The sequence below is a fragment of the Diabrotica undecimpunctata genome, chromosome 8, assembly GCF_040954645.1.
Source record: "Diabrotica undecimpunctata isolate CICGRU chromosome 8, icDiaUnde3, whole genome shotgun sequence".
Classification (NCBI taxonomy): domain Eukaryota; kingdom Metazoa; phylum Arthropoda; class Insecta; order Coleoptera; family Chrysomelidae; genus Diabrotica; species Diabrotica undecimpunctata.
This window is the reverse complement of record NC_092810.1, coordinates 103,655,091-103,667,267: the sequence shown is the minus strand read 5'-3', so window position 1 is coordinate 103,667,267 and position 12,177 is coordinate 103,655,091.

Genomic DNA, 12,177 nt, shown 5'->3' with positions numbered 1-12,177 from the left:
CAGGTATAGTGTTTTCTTCTTGTTCTGTTATGAACAAGAATGTTCTGTTCAGTTATGTTCTGTTGGGCGGCGCACCGCCAGAAAGTGCTTTAGTTTTCGATAAACCTAGAACTCGCTAGCAACCGGGCGAATTTGGTACCAAAATGTTTATAATATATTTAATCGCGATATCTCGACTCTCGGCTATCGTATACTACTCTTCGGATATTACTTTTAGTTAAAAGTATGTGTTACAAATTTTTGAAACTTCCTTTTTAACCAATTGGACATTAAAATAACATATTTAAAGAAGTTTTCTGGAAAGTTTCAGATTTCTAAATTAAATGACCAAAAATGTATAGCAATTTTTAAACGACGCGCGAGTAGCGCGCAACGTAAATTCATTGTACTTGTGATAGATACTCATTTTGTTTTCGAGAGAAACTTGTAACTTTTTAATAGTTTACTTAATTTATTATAATATATCTGACAATAGTGTCAGTAATATAATTTTATTATTACCTATTTGCTATCTAAACAATATTATAATATATATATATATATATATATATATATATATATATATATATATATATATATATATATATATGTATATATTTATATCATATAATGGTGTAAAGTTTAATTTACTTCTTAACAAACATCTTCAATTCTTTGCGGTGTTGTGTCAACCTTCTTGTGTCTGTCCATGTCACTCCTTTTCTCTTCAATATCTTCCCTATTACTTCATCCCATGTCTGTCTTGGTCTTCCACTTTTTATGATTTTCCATATTTTTGTTTCCCACACTGTTAGAACTGTTAGGGTATCCTTCATCTGGTGTAAATGACCCCACCAACTCAGCTGTCTCTCTTCTATTAACTCTAATGTGGATTCTATTTTCAGTTCGTTCCTTATACAAGTGTTCCTTATTCTATTCATTTTGGTACAGCCTTTAACTCCTCTTAAAAACCCCATCTCTATAGCCTGTATCTTGCTCTTTTGCCATTTCGTTAGCACCTATGATTCGCTGCCAAAAGTCAGGACATAAATTGCTTTGAATACATTTATTTTTGTATTGCTTGATATTTCTTTCCTGCATATAAATTTTCTGTTCATTGTATGATACAGTTGTAGCGTTTTCTCTACTCTGCTATTGATTTCTGCTTCTAGAGATCCTGTTTCCTCTATTATTACTCCTAAGTATATAAAAGTTTTGTTCCTTCAATTTCTATAATAAGTTCTTCTCTTATTTCTCCTATCTTCAAAATTTTGTTTTGTTAATATTTATCTTCATTCCGTTTTCAGTGAGTACTTTTTTCATATTTCCAAATTATTCTGAAGTTCTTTTTCAGGTTTTGCAATTAGCAGCAAATCGTCAGCAAATACTCCTTTCGAGATTTCTACTCTTTTCATATTTCTAAACCATACATTCAGTTTTTTTTATATTTTGTTGTGCATATCTTAATAATTTCGTCCATAAATTTATAAATGGTGTTGGGCTAAGTGATCTTTCCTGTCTTAAACCTCCATTTATTGTAAACGTTTCGGATGTATTATTTCTAATTGCGGCATTGTTGTTCTTATTGTATATTTTTTGTATCATTCTTAATAACTTCTTGTTCATTTCTTTTTCTCTCAATGATTTCTATAGTTTTTCTCTTGATACTTTATCGAAGGCTTTTTCTATGTCAAGGAATGTTACGTATATTTTCTTTTTCTATTGCTACGCTTTTTGTTTCATTTGTTTTAAAGTAAATATCTTCTTCTTCTTCGCGTGCCATATCAGAATTATCCGACGTTGGCGATCACCATTGCGAAGGCTTCTCGATCTTCTGCAATATGGAATAATTGTCCTGCATTTGTTATCTGTGTCCATTCACGAATCTTTTTTTAACCAAGAAACTTGTTTTCTTCCTAAACCTCTACGGCCCTCTATTTTACCTTTAAGGATCAGTTGTAATATTTTATATTGACTTCCCCTTACTATATGTAACATTTTTCCATATTTAACGGTCGTTAGCAGTTCTATATCTTTGTTGACGCTCCTTAGTACTTCTTCATTAGATGCTGTCCAAGGTATCTTCAGCATTCGTCTATGAACCCACATTTCCAATGCTTCAATTTTGTTCATGATCGATACTTTTAGCGTCCACACTTCTGCACTATACAAAAGTACGGACCAAACATAACACTTAACCATTCTTTGTCTTAGTTCTAAACTGAGATGATAATTGCAAAGAAATGACTTCATTTTCATAAAAGTAGTTTTAGTCATTGCTATTCTACGTTTTATTTCTATGTCTGGATCTAGTTGGTCCGTTATCACAGTTCCCAAATATGTCATTTTGTGGACTTTCTCAACTTGGACTCCGTTTAATTGAAGCTTTGCATCGGGATGTGGGTCACGACTAAACACTAAAAATTTGGTTTTGTTTAAGTTTATTTTTATGCCCATTTCCCCTCCTACCTCGTGAATACGATCAAGCAGAATTTGGAGACCTTCAATATTATCTGAAAGAATTACTCTATTGTCTCCATATCTAATCACATTAAATAGTTCCCCGTTGATTTTTATTTCATATGGTTGTCTCTCAAGTGCCTTTTTAAATAACTGGTCCGAGTAAACATTGAACAATGTTTGCGACAAAATGCAACCTTGTCCGACTCCTCGTTGTATGGGGATTTCATGGGTGTAGTTATCTCCAATTTTTACGATATCAGTTTGATTACAAAACAAATTTTTAATGACTCGAATATCCTTGTCATCTATTCCGATTTTTTTCAGTATTTGCATTAATTTTACATGCTGTACTTTATCGAATGCCTTTTCGAAGTCCACGAAACATGCAAATACATCTTTTCTTTGTTCATGGCATTGTTGTAATATGATGTTAAGCGCAAAAAGTGCCTCCCTGGTTCACATAGCATTTCTAAAACCAAATTGGGTATCTTCGAGATCTTCTTCGCATTTGCGTCTAATTCTGTTGTAAAGTATTCTTAGGACAATTTTAAGAGTGTGGTTCATTAGGCTAATTAATCGATATTCTGAGACATCAGCTCTCCTCTCCTCAACTCACTCAGTTAAAAACTTTCGATCTTCTTAATATCATGAGCTTATCTCATCTGTGGTCTTCCTCTGCTTATCTTTCCTAACAATGTTCTCCATTGTTGTATATTGTGGTTCTATCTTTTATTCTTCAGACGGGCATTGTATCCTGCGAAGGTTCATTTTAATTTGGCAGCATGTTCTTTTGCGTCTTTTACTTTGGTTTTGCTTCTAATCCATTTGTTTGTTTTTTTTTGTCTATAAGTCTCACACCGAGCATGGATCTTTCCATCGCTCTTTATACCTTTACTATTTTACCCATATTAGACTTGTGAGTGTCCACGTCTGTGAACCATACGTGAGGATAGCGAGGATACGCTGATCGTAAATTCTGGTTTTCAAATATTGTTCTATTTTGGTGCTTTTCAAGATCCAAATCAGTTTTCCAATTCCTGCTTACGCTAACCTTATTCTTCTGGCAATTTCGGCAGTTTGATTTTTTTTGTTAACTTTCATTATCTATCCCAGGTAGATGTATTTGCTTACTGTTTCTAAATTTATGTCGTTCAATATTTCTCTAATGTTTGGTGTATTTGTCATTATTTTTGTTTTTTCCAAGTTCATCTTAAGACCTACTTTTTCCGAAGCTTAAAATAGTTGTGTCATCATGGTCTACAGTTCTTCGAAATTTGTAGCGAATATTACAATATCAATAAATGACTCAGTTTTCTTCCATTAACATTTATTCCTTTATTTGCCGAGTTAATATCTTTGAACACGTCTTCCAGTCCAAGTGTGAATAGCTTTGGTGAGATAACATCTCCATGGAGAACTCCTTGGTTGATTGGTATAGCTTTGGTTTTCGCATCTATTTGTATTTTTATCGTAGCTTTCTTGTAAATATTATGTATGAGCATTCTGTATCGGGAGTCTATCCCGCAGTTGTTCATAGCTCTCTCTATCGGGAGTCTATCCCGCAGTTGTTGATTGCCCAAAGTTCTATGGAGTCGAATGCCTTTTCATAATCAACGAAGCCGATATATAAGTTCAAGTGGTACTCATTGGCTTTCTCTATTAGCGTTCTGACTGTAAAGATGATCCGCTGTACTGTAACCCTTTCGGAATCCCGCCTGCTCTACCGGTTGATAGCTATCGAGCTTCGACGTTAACCTGTTAGTTATTACTCTCATAAACAGTTTGTACATTTGGGACAGCAGGGAGATTGGCCTATATTTCTTCAGATCTCTCCTGAGTCATTTTTTGAAGAGAAGTATTGTCAAACTTTCATTCCAATCATTTGGGACTTCTCCTTAGTGAAGACATTCGTTGAAAAAAATTGTCAATTCTTCGAGAATAATAATTTCACTCCCCCCTTCAACATTTCTACAAGTATTTCATCTGGGCCCGGAGCCTTATTGTTCTTTAATTGTGCCATAGCTTGTTTTATTTCGAAGGATTCCATATTAGGGAGTATTTCTGAGTTGACATTCGTTATCTTTCTCTTAAGATCTTCCTTTGCAGTGTTATTTGCGTTCTTGTTTGAGGAATATAAATCACGGTAAAATGTTTGAACACCTTTTAGGATTTCGTTCTTTTCTCTTATTTTTTCCATCTTTATCCTTCAATGAGATTATTATAGGCTTTCCTAAGTTTGATCTTAAGCATTTTAGGCCTCAGTTCATTTCTATGATTTTTTCTACCTTGTTTTTATTGTAGATCCTTAAATCTTCCTTTACTTCCTTCTTTATTTGTCTACTTAATTCTTTGAAACCATCGTTGTTTCGCTTTTTTTCGCTTAGAAATGTGCGTCTCTTTTCCATCAACCGTTTTGTTTCATCACTTATTCTGTCTTTTCTATTTTTTGCTTTCTTTGCAACAGTTAGTCCAGCTTTCAAGAGCTTTCGTTGCATTTCTTTATTAATTGTGTTCTACAAATTCTTTTCTGAAAACTTCTCTGTACTCATCTCCCTTCTGTTTCATTTTACTTTGATCTATCTGAATACAATAATTATTAAGTGGCCTGTTTCTACTGGTTTTCGTCTGTTTAACAAGAATCCTTGCTTTTAAAAGGCGATGATCGCTGCCAGTTGTGAATCGATTGAGAGCAGTTATATCTTCAAAAATGTCTTTGTTCCCACACAAGAAGTGATCAATCTCGTTTTTCGTCTTTTTATCAGGAGATATCCACGTCCATTTTCGCTTTGCTGGTTTCTTGAAGTGTGTGTTCATGGCATATAAATTTTGTTGTTCTAAGAAGTTATATAATTTTTCTCCTCTTTTATTACGTGTGCCATAATCATGCATCCTTATTTTAGTTTCAGTATTTCCTTCTTTTTTACCCAATTTTGCATTGATCTCCCATATTGATGATATACTTTGAATCATTTTCTTCATAGAACATTTCAACTACCTCTTACTGATGTGTTGTTGTGGGAGCATACACTTGTATAACCTTGATCCTGGTTTTATTATCTAGGTCTATTATAATATAAGCTACTCTTTGGATGTTGTATGTGGTTAGTAGTAACTGTTTTTGTTTGTTCGTATCTACTTTGGCGCGTTTTGTTGAGCTTGTGTCTCCCCCAGAATCCGTAATGCTGACCGGTTTTCCGCTGTGGGATTCTGAGCTGATAGTTCTACCTACTTGGGGTATCGTCCCATTTTGTTTCAAGTTCAATATATTGTGTTTTAAGTGGAATATTGGCATTAAAATACCACGCTTGCCGGATGGATTGGTGAGTGTTCGCAGTATCACAGCCGGTTAAATCAGTATTTGATTTTCGCCTGCGATTTATGTCAGGAATTGTATTCCTCAGCCACGGGCCACTAATGACACTGCTGCTGACCTGTGTCATGTCCTCAGTTGATCCGCGGGTACTTACTTGGCGAAGCCTTATTCTTACAAGTCCTGCATATCTACAAAAACGTTCACTATCAGCCATTGGGATGCGCCGTGTCGGGGTTGAGGACTTCCTAGCCCAGTCTATCTTGCACAAAGTACTGAAGGACCCCTACTCAGTTCAGCGTCCCTCCTCCACACAAGCTGAGACCGGTACGGCTGTAGTGATTATACTTTAAAATAAATTTTGTGGAAGTCTTGAAAACCAAAGTTTTCAGAGTTTTATTGTTAGACTTTAAATATATATTTATAATTGAAAACTATATATATTTTTACAATATTTAACGACCCTATCCCCTTTGTCGCTGCTACTTCCAAAGTTTGCTAGCTATTATGTCCTCTTTTTTCTTCCTCCGACTTCGGATTAACGTACTCCATTAAAAATGATATTTTCTCTTTTTTGTGTTTTTATATATGTATGTCTGTATGTAATGTCTCCTGTATGTCTTTATATAATTCATCTAATTCGTCCTCTTCATCTGCGAGTCTTTTTCACTCTCCGATGTTACCATATAATATTTATAAAATATTCTTAAAATGTTTATTCTTAAATTTAAGTATAACTATTCTATCTGATATTGTTATAAATCTCGCAATTTTAGTTTTCAAACATCTTATTAATATGAATGCCACTCTGTTTCGATTTTACCTGCTGCAATCTTTAGAGGAGAAAATTCTCGTAATCGGACGTCGTCTATTCTCCATTCTGTAGCAATTTCACTTTACATCATCCAAGAATATATATTTGAATTAACTGTATTTCTTGGATAACGTTGTCAGCTTCTCCTGTTTGGAACATATTTTGTACATTAAAAAACCTATTTGCCAGCTGTTGATATGTACAACTCTATTGCCGATTTATTATCTATTTTTCTTGTCTCTGCCATGATAGAGGTATAATTTAAGAATGTTTGTAACTGTTACGAAATAGTGGTTTAAATGGTAGTAATTTATTAATTTTTTAACATGTAATTTTTTTGAGGTGACATATTTTGAGATATTTATCTCTCTGTCTCCTAGTATGTAAATAAGCTTTACATGGCAATTAGGCTCATCAATTTATATTCTTATACTGACGAGTTATATACTTGGAGTCTTATAACTGTTCTGTAATTCTTTATTTAATTAGATTTTCTAGATGCTCTTTTGCTGTGATTCTTTATATCTGGTTATACATCTTTTGGCAATAATCACGATACACAATACCGGTATGCTACTCAAGGAATATAAATGTGTACTCCGACGCCCATGACGTCACCTGCGAAGCAGCAGTACAGGGTACTACGGTGTTCGAGATGTAGGATTCCCTGTCCCGGTAGATGTATTTGTGCATCGTACAATAGATGAATTGTTTTTACAAATTAATCAGCTCTATAATAAGTCTTTAAATATTTTTGTTCTTGCAGATCCTTCACATTTGATTAAACTTGTCCGAAATCATGTAATTGATCATGGTTTTATTATTGACAATAAAATAATTAACAAGGATTACTTTGAAGCGCTACTAAATATATCAACTTCAGAATTGACAATTGCGCATAAATTGACACTACATTATCTCTGTTTAAAAGGCTCTATGAGGCAAAGAGTGAGATACGCAGTTCAATTATTGTCAAATTCTGTAGCAAAAGCTACTACTTATGCTGGAGAAAATGGACTTATACCAAAAGATGGTTACTGGAAAGAAGCTGCTGTAATTGTTCAGCTATTTAATGATTGGTTTGATCTATTAAATTCTCGATGTAAGTTCGTTGATAAATTCTTCAACACGAAATGCATATGGTACAGATTTAGATAAGCAGTCACGTCTACTGGATGGAATGTCAGAAATGGTCAATTCAATCAGAGTTGGTAAACATAAAGGACTTATTCCATTTCAAAAAGGGATATTGCTTACTAATAGATCTCTGAAAAAGTTACTTTCTTACTTAGAAGCAAAATACAACGTTGAATATATTTAAACTTTGAGGTTAAATCAAGACGTGCTAGAGAACTTGACTTTTTTTCTTATATTCAAGGAATAGGTGGTGCAAATGATCATCCTTCGCCAATAGATTTTAAATATAGATTAAGGTGGTATATTTTAGGAACGCAATCGGCGCCAATCTTTACAGAATGTCGCAATACTACTGAAACTGGTGAATCCTGCGTAAGTAACAGCTCAATAGAAAGTCTTCAATTGCCAAGCGATATTTTGGCGTGAGAAGATATTTGCTTAACACAAAAAATGTTATCTAATTTGGTAGAAAAAACTGAAGGTTCGAAAGAATCTCAGTCTGGGAGGACAAAGTACTCAAAAATACATTTATTGAAGCTCACTGCTTGGAGGAGGATTATATAATTGACGATGACATTTTGAAAGTCGCAGAATCATCGGGACTCTTTAAAGTGTGTTGCTGTTTTTTGCATACAATTTCAAACATAAATATAGTTTCGGAAACCCTACAAAAACTTATGAGACATATATGAAAGATGGCACAGAAAACTAGCTCAGCTTAAGAATACCTCGATACCATTTGAGGTACTCCTATGTCTTAGTAGGACAACGCACATATATTAGATTAAGAGAAATGAACAGGTTAGTTTCAGTAACTATTAAAGAAAACTCGACAAAAATATGTCAAAATTTGTTATCTTTAAGAAATAAATTTTAATAATGTAGTATAAAATATTCAATAAATCTTTATGATGAATTGTCATCGGGATTCATTACTGAAATATTGTAAACTAAGCTAATGTTGGAAAATGCAAGTCAAAGTTCGAAGATATTTTGTAACGCGTTCATTGAAAACAATTTTCTCTTATTTTAAATGTTTAAGTTTAAGTAAAATTTAAAACAATTTTCTCTAATTTTTAATGTTAATTAAGTGATTCAGAAAGAGCTTTTAATATTTAACCATTCTACATACTTTGTTCAAAATACACGATTTTGGAAATATTCCAGTAATGAATCCGACCATCGAAATATGTATAAAATAGAATTAATTTTTATGCTTATTAACTGAAAAGACATTATTTATTATATTCCTACATTAATATGAATATACACACTTTATGTAGCAAAACGTCGCAAAAAGTTTTTTTATTTTTCAATATTCAGAAAACCTATACCCAAGAAAAAAAGAAAAAATAAAAACATGGTAAACTACACATCTTATAATATAAAGTGCCCAATATTCATGCTTATATATTATATTTGATTGCATATACATTTGATATTAAACGACTAACAGGGCAAGCATTAGTGTTCTAATGGAAACTTTGATTCGCACGTGACGTCACCCAGTGCGAGAGAGATAGAGCTAGCGTGCGCAATAGCATACCGGAATTTGTGTATCGTGACAATAATATTATTTGACATTCAACCTCAATCTTTGAAATTTTATTAGACTAAGTATAGAAGGTCCTAATATAGAGCTCTTCTAGTTCCATCTTTTCCCTTCATTCTGAATTTTACTCCCAATTAATAATTTAACTCCATTAATACTTTTCCTTTTTATATTTTTTGCATATCTTCTTCTTTTTTCAACTCTTGAGTTCTTGTTCAATGTTTATGATGTGATTATTGACATGTATGCTGCTATTGATCTTATCACTGTTTTACATACCATTAATTTTACCCTTCTTTAGACATTTCAAATCAATATCGAATATATATACAAATCTTTCTGTTTCTTCGAATTTGTAAGTTTTTTTTGTACTTTTTGCTATTAGAAGACTTTCTTGTCTTCTTTTTCCCTAAAAGTTAAAAGGATCGGTATGTGGAACATTTGAAGGATGTACCAAGCAGGCAAAGCAGCAAATATTATTCAAGAAATGACTCGCCTGAACATAGATATTTTAGGATGCAGTGAAGTTCGATGGCCAAATTCTGGAATAAGAATTATAGATGAACACCATATCTATTATTCTGGAGACGACACAACAAGAAACAGAAATGGCGTAGCGATAATAGTAAAAAGGGAAATAGCTAAAGTAGTAATAGGATTTACGCCGATATCAGACAAAGTTGTGCTATTGAAAATTAACTCAAGAATCCACTAAAGAAGAAATAAAAAATTTATATCAGGCTTTAGAAGACTCTCTAAAACTGATCACAAAACATGAACTTACTATTATTATGGGTGATATCAATGCCAAAAATAGGACAAGGTACAGCCGAGAATGTCGTGGGGTCATATGGTCTTGGCATAAGAAACGAAAGAGGAAAAAGACTGATCCAATTCTGCCAAGAGACAGATATGATTGTAACGAATACACTTTTCAAATTACACCCAAGAAGGCTTTATACATGGAAAACACCCGGTGATAGCACAGGGAAAATCATAAGAAACCAAATTGATTTTATCAATATAAACAAAAGGTTTAGAAATTCTATCACCTCAACAAAAACATATCCAGGCGCAGATGTCTTCTTAGATCATAGTCTCTTGGTTGCAAATAACAGCATACGACACAAAATAATTTATAAGAAAATGAGAGCGAATAAAATTAGAAGGTAGAAATGACAACGAATATAAAAAGTTGCATAAGACTATACTAAAGGAGATAAAAGGAGCAAAAGAAACATGATTTACAAAGAAATGTACGGAAATTGAAATACTACAACGCAAACATGACGATTTCTATATGCACAAAAAAAATTAAAGAGGTACAGAAAACCAGAAAACAACGCAATACAGGCATAGTTGTAGACATTGAGGGCCAAATTTTAACTACCATTGAAGATAAATTACAAAGATGGAAAGAATATATGCAAGAATTATTCGAAGATGCAGCACGAAGTCCGATTGAAATAAACAATCCCTACGGCGGCTTAGAAATAACAAACAAAGAAGTAATTATGGCCATTAAGCGGATTAAAGATAGGACACCACCAGGACCTGATGAGATACATGGTGCAATTTTAAAGCTATTAGAGGCACATTAAATCACAGCTCTTACGAAACTATTCAACAACATCTACGAGACGGGTTATTTACCAAAAGACTGGCTACTATCAACATTCATTCCACTTCCTAAAAATGCCAACGCTAGAAAATGTGAAGAACATAGATTAATTACTTAGATGTTCCATGTTCTTAAAGTACTCTTTACTATCATTCACTCGCGCATATACACCAAATTAGAAGAACACCTGAGTGAAGTTCTATTTGTATTCAGAGCAGGACTCGGAACGAGGGAAGCACTTTTTAGTTTGCAAGTGCTAATACAGAGAGCCAAGGATGTCAACGGCAATGTGTATGCATTTTTAATTGATTTCGAGAAGAATTTTGATAAAGTCACACATGGAAAACTAACCGATAATCTAAAAACACCAGGACTCGATGGTAAGGATATAAGACTGATCTCAAACTTATATCTCCAACAAAAAGCAGCAGTGCTTTTAGAAAATGAACTGTCCAAGATCTTCACAGTCGAAAAAGTAGTTAGACAGGGTTGCATATTATCACGGGCATTATTTAACATATACTCTGAAAACATCTTCAGAAAGGCCATCGACGAAGGAGAAGATGGGATTGCTGTAAATTACTTATAAACAATATTAGATATGCAGACGATACAGTGTTGCTGGCAGATAGTGCGCAAGGGCTCCAAAGGATGATGAAGAACATTGTAGAAACATGTAACAAATATGGCCTAAAATTTAATTGTTTAATTGCAAGAAGACAAAAATAATGATCATTAGTAAGAACACCAACCTAAACGCCCAAATTACAGTAGGCGATACACCGTTAGAAAGAGTGGAAAAGTGGAAAAATATGCTATTTGGGCTGCAATATTAAGGATACTTGGGATTACAGCTACGAAATACAAACTCGTATTGAAAAAGCCAGACACGCACAGCCTTAGGAAGATTCTCTGCAACCCATCTTCAACTATCAATATACGCATAAGAATTCTTAGTTAATTAATGTTACGTCTTTAGCGTCCTCCTCTTTGGAGTAGAAAGTTGGAGCCTTACAGAAGATGCCATAAAACGATTAAAGGTATTCGAAATGTGGTGCTACCGACGTATGTTGAGGGTCTCATATATACACCACACAAGTAATATAACTATTCTCCAGAGGCTAAAAAAGGAAAGACAAAGAAATTATTAACACCGTAAAGAACAGAAAATTGGCTTACTTCGGCCATATCATGCTTAATAATAGATAGTGACTTTTACAGTTGATTCTACAAGGCAATATTGAGGATAAGAGAGGCCCTGGACGTAGGCGTATTTCCTGGCTGGCTAATCTTAGGAAGTA